This window comes from Piliocolobus tephrosceles, chromosome 16, assembly GCF_002776525.5.
Source record: "Piliocolobus tephrosceles isolate RC106 chromosome 16, ASM277652v3, whole genome shotgun sequence".
NCBI classification, from domain to species: Eukaryota; Metazoa; Chordata; class Mammalia; order Primates; family Cercopithecidae; genus Piliocolobus; species Piliocolobus tephrosceles.
The window spans coordinates 43,219,940-43,244,836 of NC_045449.1; the positions used below are offsets into that span (position 1 = coordinate 43,219,940).

Genomic DNA, 24,897 nt, shown 5'->3' on the forward strand with positions numbered 1-24,897 from the left:
TTTCATGCCTGTTTTCTCTCACGAGTGCATCTTTTTGAAGTTAGAAATTTCAGCGTCATCTCCGTGGTTCTTGTATCACAAAACACATTTGCTGATTACCTAAATCACTTCTCCTAAGGATGTCTAAAATTGTTAGGGATGGTACTGAAGCATCACCTGGTAGAGGGATGATTAGATGATTACCGCCCCCAGCCATTTGACCTGTGTTCCTCCGAAGCTAGTCTTTCCTCCAAGGGTCCCTCTTCCAAATGCTTTTACTCCTTTTTTTTTTTTTCTTTTTAAAGTAACTATCTTTTATGAGATTTGAAATTGATGGACCATTTTAATACTTGTTTAGAGTTTACAATATTTTTAATTCTCCTTAGCATGCACCAGTACTTATTCCTGGCTGGTTGAGATAGGTCAGTTGAAACTATTGTCACTGGGTGTTTCTCTAACATTCTCCTTCATTTGGTGAGCTGTGCTGCCTCCAAAAGTAGTTTTATTGGCCTAAGAATTTTGGATGTGCCTGTTTCTCCCTAATATGGTGAAGTGGGGGTCAAGACATAACAGATATAATGTAGAAATAATGCATCTGATTTAAAAGCCAGCAAATAAATTTCACCTTAAGCCCCAGTCTCCTATTTAAAAGGTTAGACTCAATTTTTCTTTCTTCCTTTTATAACTTAGAGACTATTACTTTGCTCTTGTGTACTTAGACGGTTATTTTATTTTTCATTTGTTTACCTCAACACCAAAGAGTGTTTAGAAAGAAAATAGCTGTGCTTTTTTTTTTTTTTTTTTTGCATCACTTTCTTCTCTGAATAACAAGTAGCTTCTATCTAGAACCCCATACTGGATGCTTGTAAGTACCTTGCAAATTATGGTAACATCTGTCTTGAATAAGTATTTGTTCATAGTGCCTTACGTTGTTGCGTCATGTTTTTTAACCATCCAATTTCTAACTTTCTGTAACGTTTGACATGAAATATTTCCTCTAAATCTACTCACTAGAATTCAGCTTGTGAAAAAAGAATCAATAGAGCTGTTGTAATAGTGTTTTTAACATTTTAGTTAATAAGGAGTTCCAAGTTGTTTTCCTGCTTACTTTAAACATGAACTGTCATGACTTAAGTTGACTGACTTTGGAGACATTTGCATTCTAAACATACTAGACAGGAACAACTGGTTTTATTTTTAAGACACTGCCATATTCTTTAAAGCTGGTTGTATGTTGACCTTATTATCTAAACCTTTCTAAATGTTTTAGTGCTGCTTTTAGTCCCTCAATTATGTTGAAAATTGGAACACTTTAAATTGTTTTCAAACATAACAGTGGTCAAAGGAAAATATAAGTTATAGTTTAAAAGTGAAAACATATTAGTATAAATACTAAAGCACTGAATTACTAAAAGCCAAGAGTGCTCAGTAGTCTGAGCAACCACATTCGAAAATTAGACAAGTGACATTCTTTGGGTTGCTCTTTGTTTCTCAGCTTTTCATCTTTAAAATGTTTGCTAAATAAGATATAACCTTTCACACTTATGTATCATTAGTCTGAGGGTTTCAAAATTCAAGAAAGAGAATAAAAGCATCAGGACAATAAAAGAGAAAGGACTTACAATAGTTAAAACAAGCTAAGATGTGTCTCCTAACACCACAGTATTCTTAACTGTCCAAGATGACTTTTGAATTTATGCAAAAATTGCAGATAGATTTAATGATTATTTTTCAATAAACCTTGTCTTAAGGATTTTTTTTACCCGCAAATTTAGAATTTCTCTTCTTGCTTTGCTGGAACCCATGATAAAAGGTGAAAAGGGAAATAATTCCTATTTGAACACACCCTGACTATGAGATAGGATGAAGTGATACAGTAGGAAGGGTGCTGGCAGTGAGGTTAATGTCACAATTCTACCACTGATGAGCCCTATGGCCCTTGTTGGACAAGATCCTGTGCCTCTTTTTTCTCATGGCAGTTGAATGGTTGGTCTAGTATCAGCATAATCCAATAGAAATTTCTGCAGGATGGATATTTCCTATATCTTTGCTGTCCAGTTACGGTAGCTACGAGCCACATGTGGCTGTTGAGCACTTCAAATGTAACTGGTGGAACTAAAAATTGAAGAACTCAATTTTTAATTTTGCTGTTTTAATCAATGTAAATTTAAGTAGCCAAATATCTGGCATACTGGACATACAGACATAGTACAGTGTTTTCTAAGCATAACTAATCATTAGAATTACTTCTTGGTGACTCTTGTTAAAATATAAAACTTCTCACGTTTAACTTATTTAGTAGATCTGCAGTGAGTCCTGGGAATGGGTTTTTAATGTATATCCCAGAAAGTTTATCAGGTTGGTTAGGGGAACACTCCATTAGGCGATTTCTGAGGTCCCTTCAAGTTCTCACTTTAGCACTGATAATTTAGAATTTAGTGCAATAGAAGTGAGCTCTGGACAAAGTCGGCAAGGTAGCTCTCTAAACTGCGATTTTAGGAAAGTTGCATAACCTCTTTGAAAGCTTCACTTTCCTCATCTGAAATACGGGGTGAACATCAGCCCTTCCTCCTGTAGTTTCTATAAACCTCCACTCAGATATTATGCCCGCTGTTTAAAAAAATGTAAGCTGCTATAAAAGTTGAGACAAATCCTAAGATAAAATGTTAAGATGTGTTCCCAGGCTTTCCTTTTTTTTCCTTTTTCACTGTGTTTAATTCCTACTACTAGTCTATTAAAACTGATTGTATACTATACTCATTAGTTTGTTCGACGTTGTGGCCCAATTATTTGGCCATCATTTGCAGTTTAATTGTAGGACAGGAGTGTTAAGTCCAATACTTCTTTGTATTTCTGGTGCTAAGCATAATGATTTGTATATATCATTCAATGAATATTGGTTAATATTAGCCAGATGTAGTGGCTCAAACACCTGTAACCCCAACACTTTGGGAGCCCAGGGCAGGCAGATTGCTTGAGCCCAGGAGTTCAGGATCAGCCTGGACAACATGGTGAAACCCTGTCTCTACAAAAAAAAAATAACAAAAATTAGGTGTGGTGGCACACACCTGTAGTCCCAGCTACTCGGTGGCAGAGGTGGGAGGATTGCTTGAGTCTGGTGGGAGACTGAGGTTGAAGTGAGCCATGATTGTGCCACTGGACTCCAGCCTGGGCGACAGAATGAGACTCCATCTCAGAAAAAAAAAAAAAAAAAAGTTTCTCATCATGTATTACTTTAAGACTTCTAAGCTTTCAAATTTGCTAGAGATTATTTTATACACTGGAGAAGTAGCCCCCTTGTGTATATGTATGTGTTTAACCCAACTTTGTTTAATTATTAACACCCTGTAGTTACTATTGTTCAGTGGTTATATATCTTCTCAGCAACCAGTTCCAAATATATATTTTAAAGGTAAACACCAAGAGAATGTTGTTATTTCAGATCAAGTGTTTTTAGGTTATATCAAATCAATATGACATTGAATAAGCTAAGCTGTTTAATTTATTTTCTCACTTTTTTTTTTTTTTGAGATGGAGTCTTGCTCTGTGGCCCAGGCTGGAGTGCAGTGGCATGATCTCGGCTCACTGCAACCTCCACCTCCCGGTTCAAGCGATTCTTTTGCCTCAGCCTCCCGAGTAGCTGGGACTACTGGCGAGTGCCACCACACACGGTTCATTTTTGTATTTTTAATAGTGGCAGGTTTTCACCATATTGGCCAGGCTGGTCTCAAACTCCTGACCTCATGATCTGCCCACCTCAGCCTCCCAGTGTTGGGATTACAGGCGTGAGCCACCGCGCCTGGCCCGTCTCTATGTTAACATACTAATAAATGATCTTGTTTGATCATTCAGACCACATTTGCCCTATAGACCCAACTTCAGTATGAATTCTGTTATTTGGGGTAGAATTGATAGCTGATAATGATCTCAGGGAACCTCTAGGCTACTGCTTGTTTCAGACTTAATTTTGATATGGTCATCTTATTTTTAATTAGCTTTCCAGGTTCGTACTTAAGGATTCATAGCTTTCTTCAGGAGAACTGAAAGTCTATTCATGTGAATTTTTTTATTTTATCATACATCCTTCCTGTGTGGTAAGTGATGTTTTCCTTACTTAGAAGAGAGGGAAACTGAGACCCAAGTAATTGCTACATCCAAAGTCATAACAGTGATAGGACTAGAAGTTGAACCCAAAGAGGTAGAAATTTGTATTTCTTGTAGATCAAAGAATGAGTTCCTTTTCTCAATGTTGCTTTAAATCTTAAATATTGCTATGTAGAATATTGTCCTCTCCTGTCATTCTCCTGGGTACTTTTCCATTTCTTTAGATGGACTATTCAGAATATTACTGCTTTCGGTTTCCTCTTGATTGTGTCATTGACATGAATTTATTCTTGCTTGCACATTGAATTTGTGGGAAATAAAAACCCAGTAATCCCAAATCTTTACCATTTATGTTCCTCATAACAGTAAGCTTAGAAAGAAGGAAGGCATTTCTCTTTATACTGATGAGTTTTATCACAATGCCGGAATGTGCTTTCATCCTCATAGTATAATAGATGAAAAAGAGGCCTGCAGGAGCTAAATAGCTCTTGAGCTCCTACCAAGTTCAGTCATCACAGAGTATGTAGTAATTTCTCTTTGCACTTTGTGATCTCATGCATACAACGTTCAAATTTAAGTTTCTAGAAAATACTTGTTCCATAGCTAAATGTAAAACTTTGAAAGTTATGTGAGCCACTGCTCCCAGTGGGTTTGGATAATGAAGAATTGGTTGACTTCTGATGAGTTTATTCATATTGAAATTATACTGTTATTAATATTACTTGGCTGCATATTTATTGACACCTGCATTTAAGATTTCAAACGTTTTCTGTCGTTTCGTTTTCTGTCATTTCTCCCAGAGATGTTTAGTTTTGTTGGAACTTTCGTTTGATTATACCAATAAGTTAATGACTATGCTTTTAATTCCCTTGTAGATTTCATAGGGAGGATGGTTTACCTAGGTGACAATTACAGTAGGACAGTGAAGTTATGTTGTGATTTGTGATCTCTTCTTTAATTTTGTCACTATACAAACCTTTTGTTTTATTTTTTATTATAGAAGTGCACCTATAATGTTTAAAAAAAGAGAAATATTGAAAAGTTAGATTCATCTTCCCATTCTGCTCCCATGCTGCTAAGTTTAACTGTTCCTAAGGTCTTTCTTAGTGCACATAAAAACAAACATACATATATTGATCTATGTGTATGCCAGTGTATATTGTTCCTTTGAATAAAAAGTGAGTCATACTGTGATATATTTTATTATACTATATATGGTGATTTATTTTTTCCACTCAGTATTTTACCTGTTGCTCATCATTCCCCTGCTCATTGTAAGATTGTGTCTAGTTTTTCATTATTATTACATTAGCAAACATCCTTATACATATTCTTTTGTCCTTGTATGTATTATGTATGAGTATTTCTGAAGGACTGATTCCTAAAAATGGAATTACCTAGTCAAAAGACATAGCCATCTTAAATTTTCATATGTAATGTCAAATTGCCTCCTAGAAAGATATAGTGTAAGTTTACCTGCCTACCAAGTGTATATGAGCACTGTTTTTCCCACATATATTTACTGATATCAGATATCATCAATCTGTCAATATATACCAACTTAATTTTTTAATGTACTATATACTTCATATAAATTAGCTTTTTTTATCAAAGTAATACATGCACTTCATAGTACAATAATTAAACAATGCTAAAAGTATTCCAAAAAAATGATTCCTTGTCCAGTTCAGCTCTGATGAGATAACTACTTTCATTCTTTTAGCTTTTTCATCTAGTATCTATCTCTCTAATTCTAAAGTTTAGGCTTATTTATTTAGTGTATTAATTTTAGACATTAGTGATTTTATAGTAGACAGGGAGTTATCATAACCCAAATATAAAGCAAGGTTTACATACCTATAATCATCCCATCTTCCCATATTCAAGACCTTAAATAGTCATCTAATATGATTTGCAGTTTTTTGGGTTTTGTTTTTTTTTTTTTTTTGAGACAGTCTCACTCTGTCGCCCAGACTGGAGTACAGTGGTGCGATCTCGGCTCTCTGCAACCTTCGCCTCCCGGGTTCAAGTGATTCGCCTGCCTCAGCCTCCCTAATAGCTGGGTCTACAGGTGCCATCACCACGCCTGGCTGATTTTTGTATTTTTTAGTAGAGACGGGGTTTTACCATATTGGCCAGGCTGGTCTAGAACTCCTGACTTCAAGTGATCCACCCACCTTGGTCTCCCAAAGTGCTAGGATTACAGGTGTGAGCCACCACACCTGGCCTCAGTTTTATTTTGAAGAGCAAAATGTTCAAGAACATTACCTGAAACATACTTATTTGATGCTTGTTTTCTATGCTTACAGAGGCTAACTGACAGAACCAGTATTCGGGGGGAAAAAAAGAAAGAAGGTTAAAATTTAAAAGGTTTTAAGATAGTCCCATGATTTATATTATTAGTGTTCATGGTTGTTATATGATCTTGGGCAAGTTGCTTAGCCTATTTGGGCCACTGCCTTCTGTAAAATGGGAGTAACACTTACAAGGTTTAATGTGCTGCTACAGATTTAAGTGCTGAATGTGCCTGATACATACTAAGCATATTACAAATATTATGATAATAACCATAACAGAGTAGTAATAAATAGTCCAACATGGCTGGGTGCAGTGGCTCATGCCTGTAATCCCAACAGTTTGGGAGGCCTAAGTGGGCGAATCACTTGAGGCTAGGAGTTTGAGATCAGCCTGGACAACATGGCGAAACCCCATCTCTACCAAAAATACAAAAATTACCCAGGTGTTGTGGTACACACTGTAATCCCAGCTTCTCAGGAAAGCGAGGCATGAGAATCACTTGAACCTGGGAAACAGAGGTTACCATAAGCCAAGATCATGCTGCTGCACTCCATCCTGAACAACAGAGCAAGTCCAATATTAGGTTATTGTAGAATTTACAAATAAACTCCTATAGGATGAAATGTGTTTAAGAGTTCAACTCATAAATTTAGTTTATTTCTCTACCTATAAATAGAGATTTGTCGATTTTTATAGGTAGAGGAATAAACCAAATTCCAAATGCTCCTTATGCTCATTCCTCTGGGTGTTAAGAGTGGGAGAGGGAAGACTTGACAAATTTAGTGAAAGAGGTATGGGAGCATGAAAGCCTTAGACAAGGTACAAAGATCCACTCCCAGGAAGAGAAAATCCGAAAGAAGTTCCAAAACATTGATCATAGGTTTGGAGTTTGATAGTTCACAGCTCTATATACAGAGAAGAGCTTAACGGTAAGCAGTACCGGAATTGGTAGCTTTAAATTATAAGCATTGCCTCATAAGGGAAACATGAAGACTTGGAGACATGGCAGTGAGGAAGGAGGAAGAAGAAAAAATTCTTCAGGAAAAGAAAACAACTTAGAGAAGAGGGTGTTCTTGAACTAGCAGCTCTGCCTATGAAACGAACAGAAATAGAAAAGAACAGGCCACATCCATGCAGAACTATAAGAAAAAACAAACAGGAAATGTGAATCAGCATTTCAACTGATGAAAACTACCCCCATCAAAAAATGCAGGGAAAGGCCAGGCGCAGTGGCTCAAGCCTGTAATCCCAGCACTTTGGAAGGCCGAGACGGGCGGATCACGAGGTCAGGAGATCAAGACCATCCTGGCTAACACGGTGAAACCCCCTCTCTACTAAAAAAGTACAAAAAAACTAGCCGGGCGAGGTGGCGGGTGCCTGTAGTCCAAGCTACTCGGGAGGCTGAGGCAGGAGAATGGCGTAAACCCAGGAGGCAGAGCTTGCAGTGAGCTGAGATCCAGCCACTGCACTCCAGCCTGGGCAACAGAGCAAGACTCCGTCTCAAAAAAAAAAAAAGAATACGGGAAAAAATTGACACAATGCTCCAAGTGAAATTAAATATCCTGAAACCAATGTTGAGAGATTTGAAAAATAAAATTAAGAAATATTCTGAAACAAATATAAAACTCGAAACAGAAAGGAACAAAAAACATTAAGAAATGAACACAAAGTAGATTAAACAGAAAAACAGAAGATGAAATCATAACCAGTAATGAAGTTTTAACATTCCCACAGGACAAAATTGACCAAGTTGAAATGGGAGATGGATCTGAAGTTTACTGTATATAATTGGTGTCCTTAAATATTTAAAACTGTAATCCAAGAAAACTTTGTGGAAGTGAAAAGAGATCTGAATCTAGACCTCAGAGGTTCATACCAGAAGGCACACTCAAAGATACTTCCTGGTAAAGCTGTATGACTGTAAAGATGCAAAGAATTATCAGGGTCTCCAGGCAAAGACGTGATATAGAGGCAAGAGAATTAATTAGCCCAGTGTCAGATTTCTCAAAAGCAACATAACAAAGCAAGACAGTGGAGCAGCATGAGGAAAGTGACTGCTAGCCAAGGATTTTATATCCAGCTAACTGTTGTTCAGGTATTAAGACTGCAGAACAACAGTTTGAATATGCAAGAACTCAGGAAATAAACTCTACTCGGTACTTGTTTACCCCTTCTGAGGACACTCGAAAAGGATGACTTTCATCTAAAAGAGATGGGAAATTTCCTACAAAAAGACTGTGACAATAAGTATTTCAGATATCTTTTTGAACTAAGATTAAAACCAATAGTGGGGACCTAGAGAATAGAGTAGTACATAAATGTTATACGTTCTGACAAAGCAGAAAGAATGCAACTGAAATATAAGGGGATGGGAAAGGGAAAGAAAAGGAAAAACTAAGGCCATGTGTGGTGGCTCACACCTGTAATCCCAGCGCTTTGGGAGGCTTAGGTGGGTTGATTACTTGAGCCCAGGACTTCTAGACCAGCCTGGGCAACATAGTGAGACCCAGTCTCTACCAAAAAAAAAAAAAAAAGTTTAGCCAGGCATGGTGGTTCATGCCTGTAATCCCAGCTACTTAGGAGACTGAAGTAGGAGTACCGTTTGAGCCCAGGAGGTCGAGGCTGCAGAGAGCTGTGTTTGCATAACTGCACTCCAGCCTGGGCAACAGAATGAGACCCTGTCTAGAACTGTTTTTTTCAGAACTAGAATAAGATTAATTACTGTAGTTGAAGTAATATGAGGGAGTCAGAGGCTACCATCTAAAACTGAAAGACCAAATAGAAAAGATTAGGTAAGAGAAAAGATACGACATACTGTGAAAGCTATTAATATAAAGGTAAGCATATTAGGAGGACTTGCCAAAATACTGAGAGAAATTTTTTAAGGGACAAAGAAAATTATGATGGAACAGAAAAAAAGTGTGAAGTACATAATGCACACCCTAATGATAAAATATGTGGAGAATTGAGAGCAATCATAAAGGCCAGTACAAAGATGTACCAGGCAAATAGAAACCCCAAGAATGCAAGACTGGCAATGCTGATAGCAAAGTAGAATTCAAACCAAAAAAAGCATTAAATCAGACAAAAGAGAACAGTTTATAATGCTAGAAACTATGATTCACAACAAAGAATAACAGTTAAATATGTACCAAATAACACAGCAACAATCTGTATAAAGCAAAATCTATATGAAGTATAAGAAGAAATAAAAAACTAAAATTAGAGGACTTTGACACTTAGCACAAGATGTAGTGGATACAAAAGGATATAAAAGATCCAAATAATATAATGCAAATCTTCAAGTATATCCCTAATAATCAAGAATATGCTGTTTCCATCCCGCCCCCTCACTCTGTCTCCCAGGCTGGAGTACAGTGGCGTGGTCACAGCTCACTGCAGCCTTGACCTCCCCACCTCAGGTGATCCTCCCTCCTCAGTCTCCCAAGTAGCTGGGACCACAGGTGCACACCACCATGCCCAGCTAATTTTTTTTTTTTTTTTTGCTTATTGTAGAGACGAAGTCTACTAACCCAGGCTAGTCTCAAACTCTTGGGTTCAAGCAATCTTCCTGCCTTGGCCTCCCAAAGTGCTGGGATTATAGGCATGAGCCACCATGCTGGGCCAGAGAGTATGTTCTTTTTAAACACAGAATATTCACAAAAAATTGTCCATCTATTAGAAAAACATTAGTAGGTCCCATACAAGAAAACAAAAATCCAAAAAGCAAAAGGACATTGCACTTCCGTCTTGAAATTAAGAAACCTTGTATTATGTATTCACAGAAAACCTTATATAAGAATTTGTGTGGCAGCTTTATTCATAATAAAATCTGGATGAAGAAAGGGTAAGCTGATACATTGACAAGTATTACTCAGCAATAAAAAGAAACCTTTTGTACATGTAACATGAATGAATCTCAGAAATACTGTGCTGACTGGAAGAAATTAGACACAAAAATATCCATGCGATTTTATGCCATTTATATAAAATCTTAAATATATACAAAATCTAGCCAAAGCTGATAGAACTCAGGACTGGGGAGAGCTTGAGTGGGAAAGGACAGGAAGGAGCTTTCTAGAGTGACTGAAAAGTCCTGTATTTGGATGTGTTCAACAGCATGCCTTAATTTTAAAACTTTTTTTTTTTTTTTTTTTTTTTTGAGACGGAGTCTTGCTCTGTCGCCCAGGCTGGAGTGCAGTGGCCGGATCTCAGCTCACTGCAGGCTCTGCCTCCCGGGTTCACGCCATTCTCCTGCCTCAGCCTCCTGAGTAGCTGGGACTACAGGCGCCCGCCACCACGCCCGGCTAGTTTTTTGTATTTTTTAGTAGAGACGGGGTTTCACCGTGTTAGCCAGGATGGTCTCGATCTCCTGACCTCATGATTCGCCCGTCTCGGCCTCCCAAAGTGCTGGGATTACAGGCTTGAGCCACCGCGCCCGGCCAATTTTAAAACTTTTAATGGGTAAGAGGGAAACCCAAATTGCAAAGTTTCTGGAAAATGTTGATAAGGAAAATACTACATACTTAACCTACCAGAATCTGTGGAATACATTTAAAGCAGTGAGCAGAGGAAAATTCATAGCCCTGAACACTTACATAAATGAAAATAAATTCCCAATTCTGAAATGAACAAAGTTGTGCTCGCTTCGGCAGCACATATACTAAAATCGGAAATGACCAACGTAAGCCGAAAGCACAAGGGAAATAAAGATAAAAGTAGAAGTTAATGAGTTAACAGAAAAACTATACGTGTAGATGATGAATCAGTCTTGGACTCTTGAGGGAAGAGTCGCATAATAGATAAGTTACTAGCTAATTTAACCAACTGGGAAAGGGAGAAAGCACAAATAAAATTTTAAGACATGACAACGGGAAAATAACATTGGATACAGAGGAAATTGAGAACTATTTTAATACAGAACTATTTTGCACACCTCTGTACAAATACATTTCAAAACCTAGATGAAACGGATAATTTCTTAGGAAAATACAGTTTAATAAAATGGACCTCATTAGAGATAAAAAGAAAATAAGACCAATTTTCCTAGAAGAAATAGAAATTTGTCAAGGAACCATCCCACCAAACACCAGGCCTAGGTAGTTTCACAGGGGAATTCTGCCTGACCAGATATTCCCGATGCTACATGAATATAGAAAATGGAAAGCTAATTATTTTTATGACGTAAGAGTAATACTGGATTGTGCGCAGTGGCTCACACCTGTAATCCCAGCATTTTGGGAGGCCAAGGTAGGAGGATCACTTGACCCCAGGAGTTTGAGATCGGCCTGGGCAATTGAGAGACTTCAACTCTACAAACAACTAAAAAATTAGCTGAGCACAGTGGTGTGCGCCTGTAGTCCCAGCTACTTGGGAGGGCTGGGCTGGGAGGATCACTTGAACCCAGGGGTGTTGAGGCTGCAGTGAGCCAAGATCATGCCACTGCACTCCAGCCTGGGCAATAGAGCAAGACCCTGTCTCAAAAAAAAAAAAAGTAATACTGATTTCTTAACCTGATAAAGATAGCTCAAAAAGTGAAAATTACAGAGATACCACATACAGATACTAATGGAAAACTTATTGTGCAGTCTCTCACACCATATTACAAAAATACGTTTTATAAAGCTTCTCTTTATAGAAGCTGAAAAAGCCTATGACAAAATTCAACACCTTTTCCTAACAGAAACCTTTCAGAAAATATGAATGGATGAATACTTCCTTAACATATAGTATTTTTATTTTTATGAATACACACATATGCATATGTACATAGCCTTAACCCTAAAGCCAGAATCTTATTAAGAAACACCACAATCAAGAATAAAGTAAGGATGCCCATTTTCTCCATGACTTAACCTTATACTGGAAATATGAGCCCATACAGATAGAAAACAAATGGCCGGGCGCGGTGGCTCACGCCTGTATTCCCAGCACTTTGGGAGGCTGAGGCGGGTGGATCACCTGAGGTCAGGAGTTCAAGACCAGCCTGGCCAACGTGGTGAAACCCCGTCTCTGCTAAGAATTAAAAAAAAAAAAAAATTATCCAGTGTGGTGGCACACACCTGTAGTCCCAGCTACTCAGGAGGCTAAGGTGGGAGAATCGCTTGAACCCTGGAGGCGGAGGTTGCAGTGAGCCGAGATTGCGCCAGTGCACTCCAGCCTGAGCAGCGGAGTGAGACTCTGTCTTAAAAAAAACAAAACAAAAAACAAATTAGAGACGTAACAGTGGAAAAAGAAAAAAAGATTCTCTGTTAGTGACATGATTATTTATCTGGAAAGCCTGAGAAAATCAATGACAAAACTACCTTCAAATAATTCAGCGAGGTAGGATATAAAATAATAAACCTTCATGTAGTGAGAAAATAACCAGTTAAGAAAATACAACAAAAGAGAAGATTACAATAGCAACAACAAAACATAGATTGAGCATCCCTAACCCGAAAATCCGAAGTCCAAAATGCTCCAAAATTTGAAACTCTTTGAGCACGGACATGACACCACAGATAAACCACATGGCACCTGAGTGACACCTTTGCTTTCTGCTGGTTCAGTGTACACAAACCTTAATAAATGCACCATTTTTTTTTATACTGTACTAATTATCTTCAGGCTATGTGTATAAGTTGGATATGAAACAAGCAAATTTCGTGTTTAGACTTGGGTCTCATCCCCAAGATATCTTATGTGTATGCACATATTCCAAAATCTGAAATGCTTCTGGTCCCAAGCATTTTGGATAAGGAATACCCAACCTGTAATTAAATTCCTGAGGATTTACTTTTTAAAAACGTGTTAAAAACCTATGTGAAGCAGGCAATATAAAACATTCCCAAAAGACACAAAGCAGACTTGAACAAATGGAAAGACATCCATTGTTCTTTGGACATACCAAAATGTCACTTTTTCCGAAGTTAATTCGAAATTTAATGAGATCCTAATATAAAGACTGATAACTTTGGTATAGAGTTGAACTATCTAATACTGAAATGCACTTGGAAAAATAAACATGCAATAATGTAAAAACATTAAGAGATTTTTGAGGGGGTATCTAGCTCTGCAAGATATCAAAATACATTCCAAACCCTTAATGATTCAGAAAGCAAGACATTGACACAAGAATAGACAGACCAGGGAAATAGTTTGAAATCCAGAAATGGGGACAACTACATATGGAAACCTAGCACTTAAAGTGATATTTTAAATCACTGAGACAAAGATGGACATTTTGATAAAAGATGTTGGCACAACTAGATAGCCATTTGGAAAAAATATTAGAGCTGTTCTTCATGCCATACACAATAATAAAGTCCAGACACATCAGATCTAAATATAAAAACTATACAAATGCCAGGAAAAAATATGGGAAAATTTTTCTGTACCATGCTTCAGGAAAAAGTTTTCTGACTCATGACCAAGGTACAATGAAATAAAATACTGATAAATTTTGCTACCTAAGATATTTTAAATATATGGGGAAAAACGTCATGTGCAAAATCACAGTTTTCCATACATACAGATAAAGGGTAAATGTAAATTTCTCAATGCCAAGAACTTTGAAGAAAAGACTAAAAATCCTAAAGAAGAAAAAAGGTAGAGGTAGGCACATAAAACCACAAAAAAGAAGATAAAATCCTCTAGGGCCGGGCGCAGTGGCTCACACTTGTAATCCTAGCACTTTGGGAGGCCGAGGCAATCAGATCAAGAGGTCAGGAGATCGAGACCATCTTGGCTAACACGGTAAAACTCCGCCTCTACTAAAAATACAAAAAATTAGCTGGGCATAGTGGCACGTGCCTGTAGTCCCAGCTACTCGAGAAGCTGAGGCAGGAAAATCGCTTGAACCTGGGAGGCAGAGGTTACAGTGAGCCGAGATGGTACCACTGCACTCCAGCCTGGGCGACAGAGTGAGACTCTGTCTTAAAAAAAAAAAAAAAATGCTCTGTAGAACTGCACTGAGTGCCCAGATCTTGGCTTTCAATACCAGTTCTTCGCTAATAAGGACTAGAGTTCCTTGGAAAAATTACTGATTTCAGGGCTGGAGCAACATAGGTGTAAAATGAGCCTGGAATATCTTGATATACAAGAAAGGAAGGAATTCCTCAAAATGCAGATGGAAGTATGTCAAAAGAACATTAGGAGGCCTGGCTTGGTGGGTCACGCCTGTAATCCCAGCACTTTGGGAGGCTGAGTCGAGCAGATCACTTGAGGCCAGGAGTTCCAGACCAGCCTGGCCAACATGGTGAAACCCTGCCTCTAGTAAGAATACAAAAATTAGCCTGGCTTGCTGGTGCACACCTATAATCCCAGCAACTCAGAAGGCTGAGGCACAAGAATCACTTGAACCCGGGAGGCGGAGGTTGCAGTAAGCTGAGATCACGCCACTGCACTGGCAACAGGGGGAGACTGTCTCAGAAAAAAAAAGGCACACAAGAACGAGTTCAGGGGCATCATTGTGGCCAATTCTGGCATATTTCGATCCCCAGAATAAGAACAGTGATGAATGATAAACCACTGGGGAAAAAACAGAAGTTAGTGAATTCATACTGATAATAAATAGGTAGGTATGTCAATAAAAGGGGGTAATGACAAGATTTCTTGCTGACTGATAGAAAAAAGTGCTGGAGTTAGGAAATCGTTTTGCAGCCACCATATTAATGTTTGGTTTGGCGCAAGTTATCATTAGATGCCAAATTTAAGAATGGCGGTGAGACTTCAATGAGAAACAATGTGATCATATTTCAAAATGTGTCCCTGAGGTTGCTGTTGGTTGCAAGGAGAAATACATAGTATACAGTGGAAAACTGGACTACGCCTTAAAAAAGTAATCAAAATTAACATCGCTAGTGAGAGACAAACAAGAATCTTGTGACTCTGGTTACGATATCCTGAGGTCAAATGTAGTATTATGGGGTACATAACCAGAGTCTCCTAAGGACACAGGCACATCAAATGAACCTCAAATGAGAAGCATTCTTCAGAAATAATTTCAAACCAAACATGTCAGTGTACACCTGTAATCCCAAATACTCAGGAGGCTGTGGCGGGAGGATCGTTTGACACCAGGAGTTTGATTCCAGCCTGGGCAACGTAGGGAGACCCTGTGTCTGAAAAAAGTTAAAACTAATCTTCCAGATTAAAGGACACTAAAAGATAAATATGACTTTATAATTTTCATGTGATCCTGGTTTTGAAGGAGGAAATGCTATAAAGACATTGAGTCAGTTGGAATGTGTATGGTGAATTAGGGTTAAGTATCATATATTGTCAGATTTCCTAAAACTGATAACTATGCTCCAGTTACAAGAAAATGTTTTTATTCCAAGGAAATGCACTTTGAATTATTTTGGGATATGTAACTTTCAAATTATTCAGAAAAACTATGTGTTTAGAGAAGAAAAAATGGGGCAAAATATTAGTAATTGGTGAGGTTGAGTAGAGTACACAGGACTTCATTGTATTATTCTTCTAACTTTCCTGAAAGTTCAAAGTTATTTCCAAATAGCTTTAAAAAAAAAAAAAAAAAAAAAAGACGACAGTGACAACTATACTGGCATACCATTTTTCATCCATCATTTTGGGAAAAATTCAGACACTTGACAATACATTCCCAGTGCCTCTGGGGAAACAAGCACTCTCAATATTGCTGGTGCAAATGATTACATTTCTTTTGAGTGGAATTTGGCAATGTCTAACAAAATTACATATATATATATCCTACCCAGCAATCCCATTTCTGAGAATATACCCTGGAGGTATACCATGCACAGTATTAAAACACAGATACATAAGTTTGCTGCAGCATATTTGTAACTGCAGAACATTGAAAACTAAATGTTGAAACAAGAAATTTATTGAATAAACATTCACAATGGAATACTATGCAGCTGTAAGGATAAGGAAGATGTCAGTGCACTGAAATAGAATGATTTCCAGGATGTATTTCTAAACTAATAAAAACAAAGGACAGAGGAATATAGTATGTGACTTTTGTGTAGGAAATGGAAATAAGAAAACATGTATACCTGTACATATTCTGTTTACTTTTTCAAAATGTACACAAATAAGAAGGATGAACCAGAAAGTGATAAAGTTGGTTACCTGCTTAACAGGGTGGGTGGTGAGGCAGGGAAGGAAATGACATTTCTTTGAGTTACACCTGTTTGTGTAGTTCTTTATTTTTGCAAGAAGGGTGATCTTTCCAGTAGTCCCCCAAAAAATGAAGTTAATCCAATAAGGATGATGGAGGAGACTAAAAACCAAAAGCAAACCAATTCTAACTTAAGTCAGTAACAACCACATTGAAATAAATAATCCAAGTAACTTTTGTACTCAGTAGTCAGTCTGGAGAGAAGTGACTGCAAAGAAATACTGAACTCTAACAGTTTTTTTGTAGTGGTATGCTGTAATGCTTCTGTAACTATTTAAATGTGTAAAAAGGGTTGAGCAAATGAGTAGATAGGTTTTGTTAAGAGCCAGCATTCTGTTGAAAAAGACAAATGTGAAGTGTGGGAAGGTGAGAAAAAAGCCCTTCTGGGGATGGCTTGGAATTGGGGGTTTAAGTGTGAACTCATAATTTTCGAAAATACATGTGTGTATACATATGTCACATGCGTGTGTGTTTATATTCTTTGTCCAGTGGAAAGGCCCAGAGAAGCAAAGAGATACCCAAATAGCAATAAGTACATTGAATACCTAGATCTGTATTTCTTATATCATTCCCCACTAAAAGATACCAAGGTGGTTAGGAGAAATGTTTGGTTCCAGGGCTGGCACAGAGAAATGGTTATAAGATAAACCTGGAATATCTTGTTATGCCAGAAAGTAAGGAAATGCTCAGAAAATGATAGAGGCATATCAGAATGACACAGGAGTAGTCTCTAAGGGGTTCCCACTGACCTACTCTGGGACAGTATGATCCCCCAGATAATTAAGGACAATAATGAGTTATAAAACCTTGAAAAGTAGGCTGGGCATGGTGGCTCACACATATAATCCTAGCACTTTGGGAGGCCGAGGCGGGCGGATCACTTGAAGTCAGGAGTTTGAAACCAGCCTGGCCAACCTGATGAAATCCCATCTCTACTAAAAATTTTTTAAAAATTTTTAAAAAAGTAGGCTTGGTGGCAGGTGCCTGTAATCCCAGCTATTTGGGAGGCTGAGGCAGAAGAATCGCCTGAACGTAGGAGGTGGAGGTTGCAGTGAGCTGAGATAGCACCACTGCACTCCAGCCTGGGCAACAGTGAGATGCCATCTCAATAAAATGAAACATTGAAAAATAGAAATCCATTAGTTGATAGCAATAATAAGTAAAAAGAGAAAAAAGAGAGCTCTTCCTTAGAGAATGCTGACTGCTGAACATACAGGGAATGTTGGGGTTGGGAATTCATCACAGTGAGAGATTGGGCAAGAATCATTGGATCCTGAATCTTGAGTGAAAATTTGATGAACTGAATATTTGCATTGTCTTTAAGTGTCTCCCCATAGATTGCTTATTAAAGAAAATAGCAAAAGTACAGTGGAGAAACCAGACCATATATAGACCAGGACATGCAGTGGCTCACACCTGTAATCCCAGCACTTTGGTTTGGGAGACCAAGGTGGGAGGATCACATGAGGCCAGGAGTTTGAGACCAGCCTGACGAACATGGCAAAACCCCGCCTCTATGAAAAGTACAAAAATTAGCTGGGCGAGGTGGCGCACATGTGTAATCCCAGCTATTCAGGAGGCTGAGGCAGAAGGATAGCTTGAACCCCAGAGGTGGAGGTTGCAGTGAGCGGAAATCACTCCACTGCACTCCAGCCTGGGTAGCAGAGGGAGACCCTGTCTCCAAAAAAAAAAATTAACATCACCAATAAGGGGCAGATTGACATCATGCCTCTGGAATCGATGCCTTGAAAATGATAGCATCAATTAGGCAGTGCAACGTACGTATAATCCTGAGGACACCTAAAACCCAAAACAAGGAAATTTTTATTTTTTAAAAAAGGAAATCTATACAGAAGAATTCCAAATACTTTATATGAATACTCCACTCTCAAGGAAGGGAGTATAACTCCCTGCTCCTTAAGTGTGGGGTATACATAGTCATTTTGTTCCAAGGAGTATAGTTTGGGAAGGAATTCAGAGTAACTTCACAGCAGAGAAACCTGATAAACACTACCGCAACCAGATGATCAAGGTCAACGTCAGCATTGATAAGTCATGTTAGTAGGTATCGTTGAAATGCTGTGATATCAAGGACACTTTACCTCTGGGTGTACCTGCAAACATAACCCCAGCCTGATAATGAGGAAACTATCAGACAAATTACAATAGAACAGACAGCAAAATATCCAACCAAGATTCCTCAGAACTGTCAAGGTCATGACAAAGCAAGAAAACCTGAGAAATTCTCACAACCAAGAGAAGCCGTTTGACACTTTAAATAATGGATACTTAACAGTGACTAAATGTACTGTGGGATCTTGGAACAGAAAAGAACAGTAAAAATGAAAGAAAACAAAGTATAGACTTAATGACAGTGTACGTATCAGTATTTCATTTATTGTAGCATGTTCAATGCTAATGTAAGATGTTAATAGTGGACACTGGGCCATATGGGAACTCTACTAAATTTTCACTTTCACTGTAAATTTATAACTTCTCAAAAAATAAAGTCTTTAAGAAAAAAAGACTTTTGAGAACAGTTATAGATTTATAGAAAAAGGGTAAAAAGTCTTAAAGGGACTGCATTCTTAAAAGACATCAAATATGAAAAAAAGATAAGGTCTCCCTCTAGATTAAAGACCAAGGCACATGACAAATGAAATACAGGACCCTGTACTGAAGAAAAAAAGTCAGTTGACGAAACTGGGGGATGGATGGTAGATCAGATGAAAGTATTGGGTTAATGTTAAACTCCTTGAAGATGATAGCTGACCTGTGATTATGTAAGAGAATGTCCTTATTACTAGGAAAGGCACATTGAAGGATGAGGCAACAGTTCTCAACTGCGATTTTTTTTTTTTTTTCTCTCTCCTGGGAACGTTTGGCAATGCCTAAAGGCGTTTTTGGTTGTCACAGCTGGGGGATAAAGGCTAGTGTTACTGCCACAAATGATGTTGGACATCTCGTAATGCACAGGCTAGCCTCCTATAACAAAGCATTTTCTGGTCCAAGGTAATATCACCAAGGTTAAGAAACCCTGAGCTATGCTTCTACTTCTCATTTAGAGGTAAAAGGGCTTAAAGCATATAAACCATTCATTAATTGTTGAGAGGGAAAATATATACATGTAGGGAGGAATAATTGGGAGAAAATGTTAATCATTGGTCAGTCAAGATAAAGCGTGTCTAGATGTTCTTTGTATTGTTGTAACTTATAAATTTATAAATAAAAAGTTAAGTATTTTATGGTAAAAACCTATAACCATCCTTAAAGTGATCTTATAATAAAGGACATGATCTTATAATAAAGGGCAGTAATTTAAGTTTAGTGAATTAAGCTTTATGAAAAATAAAAAAATGTATTAGTTGATACAAATAGACATTTGCTTTCTTACTCTATATCCCCTAAACTGTTTTTATTCAAGTTGATCCAAAAAAATTCTGTTTTTTTTAATCTCATTGGGAAATGAGAAATGAGGGGCCACCTTGTTTTCACACTTACCCACTTCATTGACTTTTTTTTTTTTTTTTTGAGACGGAGACTCGCTCTGTCGCCCAAGCTGTAGTGCAGTGGCATGATCTAGGCTCACTGCAGCCGCCTCCTCCAAGGTTCAAGCAGTTCTTCTGCCTCTGCCTCCCGAGTAGCTGTAACTACAGATGTACACCACCATGCCCAGTTAATTTTTGTATTTTTAGTAGAGACACGGTTTTACCATGTTAGCCAGGCTGATCTGGAACTCCTGACTTCAAGTGATCCATCCACCTCAGCCCCCCAAAGTGCTGGTATTACAGGCATGAGTCACTGCGCCCAGCCCACTTCATTGACTTTTATCACAAGTTTTGTTTAAATTGCTAGTGTTTATATGGTACATAAATAGTATTTACAGCTTCCCAGCCAGTCACTGTACTGTTTCCTTTCTGATACAACTTTGTTTCCTGCAGTTACTGATTGGTTCACTTTTTTCATTTAGTCAGTGTTGAAAGTGACTGTTGCCTTTTTCCACATGCTGCTGCAACAAGCTCCAAACACAAAGATTCATATTTTTCCTAGAGCCCTTCCAGAGCCATCATCCGTCTTCTTTTTCTAATACAGTCTGGTTGCTGTCTAAACCTGCTATACAGCTGTAACCCTGAGACATCCCTTTATCACTGCTTTAGAAACTCCCGTTACCTCTGTGCTGTATTGAATCATGTAGTTCCTAAATCAACCATCTTCCCCTTTCTTGGTTACTTTGATGTTACAGTGAAGCATGTCTTCTAATCATCTCCTGAGAAAAAGTGAACATGAGTGCTAAGTTTTTTGAAGGGGCTTCAGGGGCGTATCTGAAAATACATTTTCTACCCTTAGACTTGGTTGATAATTTGGATGGCTATAGATTTTTTTTTAACAGCCTCATTGAAGTAAAAATTGACAAAATTAAACTGCGCAGAAACATAGGTGTACACTCATGAAACCTTCACCACAATCTACATAGTATATTCCTCATCTCCAAAAGTTTTCTCACGCTTCTTTATAACTCCCATTTTCCACTCCTGGCTCCCACCCCATCCCCAGGTAATTACTGATCTGCCTTCTGTCACTATACGGCTAGTTTGCAGTTGTAAAGAATCATGCAGTAAGACTTTTTTGGTCTGGCTTACATTAACAGTTGTTTAAAGGTTTATCCACACTGTGTCTATCAATAATTCATTCCCTTTTATTACGAAGAAGCAAAATGGAATCAATTGTATGGATGTACCACAATTTGTGTAATCACTTACTGATGAGCATTTAAATTGTTTCCAGTTTGGGGCTATGATGACCATTGGTGTTTATGTCTTTGTATTGGAATAAGCCTTCATTTCTCGCAGATACATGTCTATGAGTGGAATGGATGGTAGGTGGTTGTTTAACTTGTTAAGAAACTGCCTGCTTTCCAACATGCTTGTACCATTTTACATTCCCATCCACAATGAATGAGAGTTCCATTTGCCATGCTGACTGTAGGGACTTTTATAAATTTTAGTCATTCTAAGAGGTGTGTTACAGTATCTTATGGTTTTAATTTGCGTTTTCTCAATAACCGCTGATGTTGAGCATCTTTTCATGTTGTTACTCGCCATCTGTATATTTTTGAATTTCTCTTTAGATCTTTTGCCCCTTTTTATGAATCGGGTTATTTCAGTCATTGAATTTTGATGCTACTTTATGTTTCTAGATACAAATCCTTTATCAAATCTATGATTTGCAAATGTTTTTCCCAGTCTGTGCTTGTCTTATTCTCTTAAACATCGTCTTTCAAAGAACAGAAATTCTTCATTTTGACGAAATCTACTTTATGAATTTTTCTTTTTTCTTTCTTTTCTTTTCTTTTTTTTTTTTTTTTTGTTATGGAGTCTTGCACCATCACACCCAGGCTGGAGTGATGCCATGATGGCATGATCTTGGCTCACTGCAACCTTCGCCTCCTGGGTTCAAGTGATTCTTCCACCTCGGCCTCCTGAGTAACTGAGATGACAGGCATCTGCCTTCATGACCAGCTAATTTTTGTATTTTTGTAGAGACAGGGTTTTACTATGTTGGCCAGACTCGTCTTGAACTACTGACTTCAGGTGATCTACCCACCTTGCCCTCCCAAGTGTTGGGATTACAGGTATGAGCCACCATGCCTGGCCAAATTTGTTTTCTTTTATGGGTCATATTTTTTTTTTTGTCATAACTAAAAACATTTGCTTAACACAAGATTGTTAATATTTTTCCCACAAGTTTTTGAAGTTATAGAACTTCTTACATTAACTCTTACATTTAGGCCTATGAACTACTTTCAGTTGATTTTTATATATGATGTGAGGTATGGATCAAAGTGATATTTTGGCATATGAATGTCTTAATTCTTCAGCACTGTTTGTTCAAAGACTATTTTCTTTTTCTCCACTAAATTGCCTTTTAAGCTTAGTCAAAAATCAATTGACCATATAGATCTATAGATAAATAAGCAAACAGAGAGAGGTGATGGAGTTTCAGTTAGGGCCTGCAAGGGCAGCAGGGGCCTCCCTGCCTCAGGCCTTGTGCCACACCATTGGACTGTGCTGCATACTAGGAGGGCCAGAAGATGAACAAGACTAACCTAGATGAGCAATGCACAAAGTGGCATAAAAAACATAGGCCGGACGCAGCAACTCATGCCTGTAATCCCAGCACTTTGGGAAGCTGAGGGGGGCAGATTACTTGTGGCCAGATGTTTGAGACCAACCTGGCCAACATGGCAAAACCCTGTCTCTACTGAAAGTGAAGATTGTGGTGAGCTGAGATCGTGCCACTGCATCCCAGCCTGTGCAACAGGGTGAGACCCCGTCTCAAAAAAAGTAAATAAATAAAAACATAGTGTCATTACATAGTGTGAACCAAACGCTGGGGATATAGATATCTCTAGGTATAGATATGTGAATCTATAGCTATATAGACTTTGTAGATATATATAGATACATATACACTCCATAGGTATAGATATTGATGAATCGATAGATAGATGTCTATTTATGGACTCTTACTATTCTGTTTCATTGATCTTTTTGTCTGTATTCGTGCTAAAACCCTACTGTCTTCATACTGTAGCTTCATAATATATCTTGGAGTCAGGAAGCTTTAGTCTTAACTTTGTTCTTTTGAAATTTACTTTGGCTGTTCTAGAGCCTTTGCAGTTCCACATGAGTTTTAGAACCAGCTTTTGATTTTTACCCAAAAATCTGCTGTGATTCTCATTGGATTGTGTTAATTGTAAGTCAATTTGGGAAGGATTGACATTCTGATCCATGAATATAGCACATCTTCCATTTATTTGGATCTTTTTAAAATTCTTTAAACAACATTTTGTCATTTTCAAGATACCAGTCTTGCACATCTTTTACCAGATTTATCTCCAATTGTTTCATAATTTTCGACTGTATTGTAAATAGTGTTTTAAAGTTTCTGTTTCTAGTTGTTTGTTGCTTGTATATAGAAACACAACTAATTTTTGTATATTAATACTGTGTCCTCCAGTTTTGCTGAATTCACTTATTAGTCCCACTTATAGCTTGTCATAGATACCATTGGATTTTCTACATAGCTAATGTGGTGAATTTATTGATTTTCAAATGTTGAATTAGTTTTACATTCCTGGAAGGAACATACTTGGTCATGTTATGTTCTTTTTATATATTGTTAAGTTGTATTTGCTAAGATTTTGTTAACAGTATTTTCTTTCTTTTTTTTTTTTTTTTTTTTTTTTTTGAGACGGAGTCTTGCTGTGTCGCCCGGGCTGGAGTGCAGTGGCCGGATCTCAGCTCACTGCAAGCTCTGCCTCCCGGGTTCACGCCATTCTCCTGCCTCAGCCTCCAGAGTAGCTGGGACTACAGGCGCCCGCCACCTCACCCGGCTAGTTGTTGTTTTTTTTTGTATTTTTAGTAGAGACGGGGTTTCACCGGGTTAGCCAGGATGGTCTCGATCTCCTGACCTCATGATCCGCCCATCTCGGCCTCCCAAAGTGCTGGGATTACAGGCTTGAACCACTGCGCCCGGCCAATGTTAACAGTATTTTCATCTAGCTGGGCATGATGGGTCACACCTGTAATCCCAGCACTTTGGGAGGCTGAGGTGGGTGGATTACTTGAGGTCAGGAGTTGGAGACTAGCCTGGCCAACATGGTGAAACACTGTTTCAACTAAAAATACAAAAATTAGCTGGGTATGATGGCACATGCCTGTAATCCCAACTACTCAGGAGGCTAAGGCACAAGAATAGCTGGAACCCAGGAGGCGGAAGTCGCAGTGAGCCAGGATCTCACCGCTGCACTCCAGCCAGGACAACAGAGTGAGACTCTGTCTCAAAAGAAAAAAAAAAATTTGCATCCTATATTCATGATATTTATTCTGTAGTTTTCTTCTAATTGCTTTATCTGGTTTGGGAATCAAAGTAATGCTGGCCTAGTAGAATGAATTTGGAAACTGTTTCATCCTATTCAGTATTCTAGAAAAGTTGGTACATAGGCCAGGCGTGGTGGCTCACCCCTGTAATTCCAGCACTTTGGGAGGCCGAGGTGGGCAGATCACCTGAGGTCAGAAGTTCGAGACCAGCCTGACCAACATGGAGAAACCCCACCTCTACTGAAAATACAAAAAAATTTAGCCAGGCATGGTGGCGCATGCTTGTAATCCCAGCTACTCAGGAGGCTGATGCAGGAGAATTGCTTGAACCTGGGAGGCGGAGGTTGCAGTGAGCTGAGATCGCAGCATTGCACTCCAGCTTAGGTGACGAGAGCGAAACTCCATCTCAAAAAAAAACAAAAGTTGGTATAAACTTTTTTATAGTTTACCAGTTTTATTGATCTCAAAAAGCCAACTTTGTTTTCA

At 38.2% G+C, this 24,897-nt stretch overlaps 1 protein-coding gene across 11 annotated transcripts in view; it reads left to right on the forward strand.

The window, feature by feature from the left end:
* The window catches only part of MBTD1 (mbt domain containing 1), an 84,505-nt gene that overhangs the window by 1,716 nt on the left and 57,892 nt on the right, over nucleotides 1–24,897 (forward strand). The gene's annotated exons all lie outside the window — the stretch shown is intronic.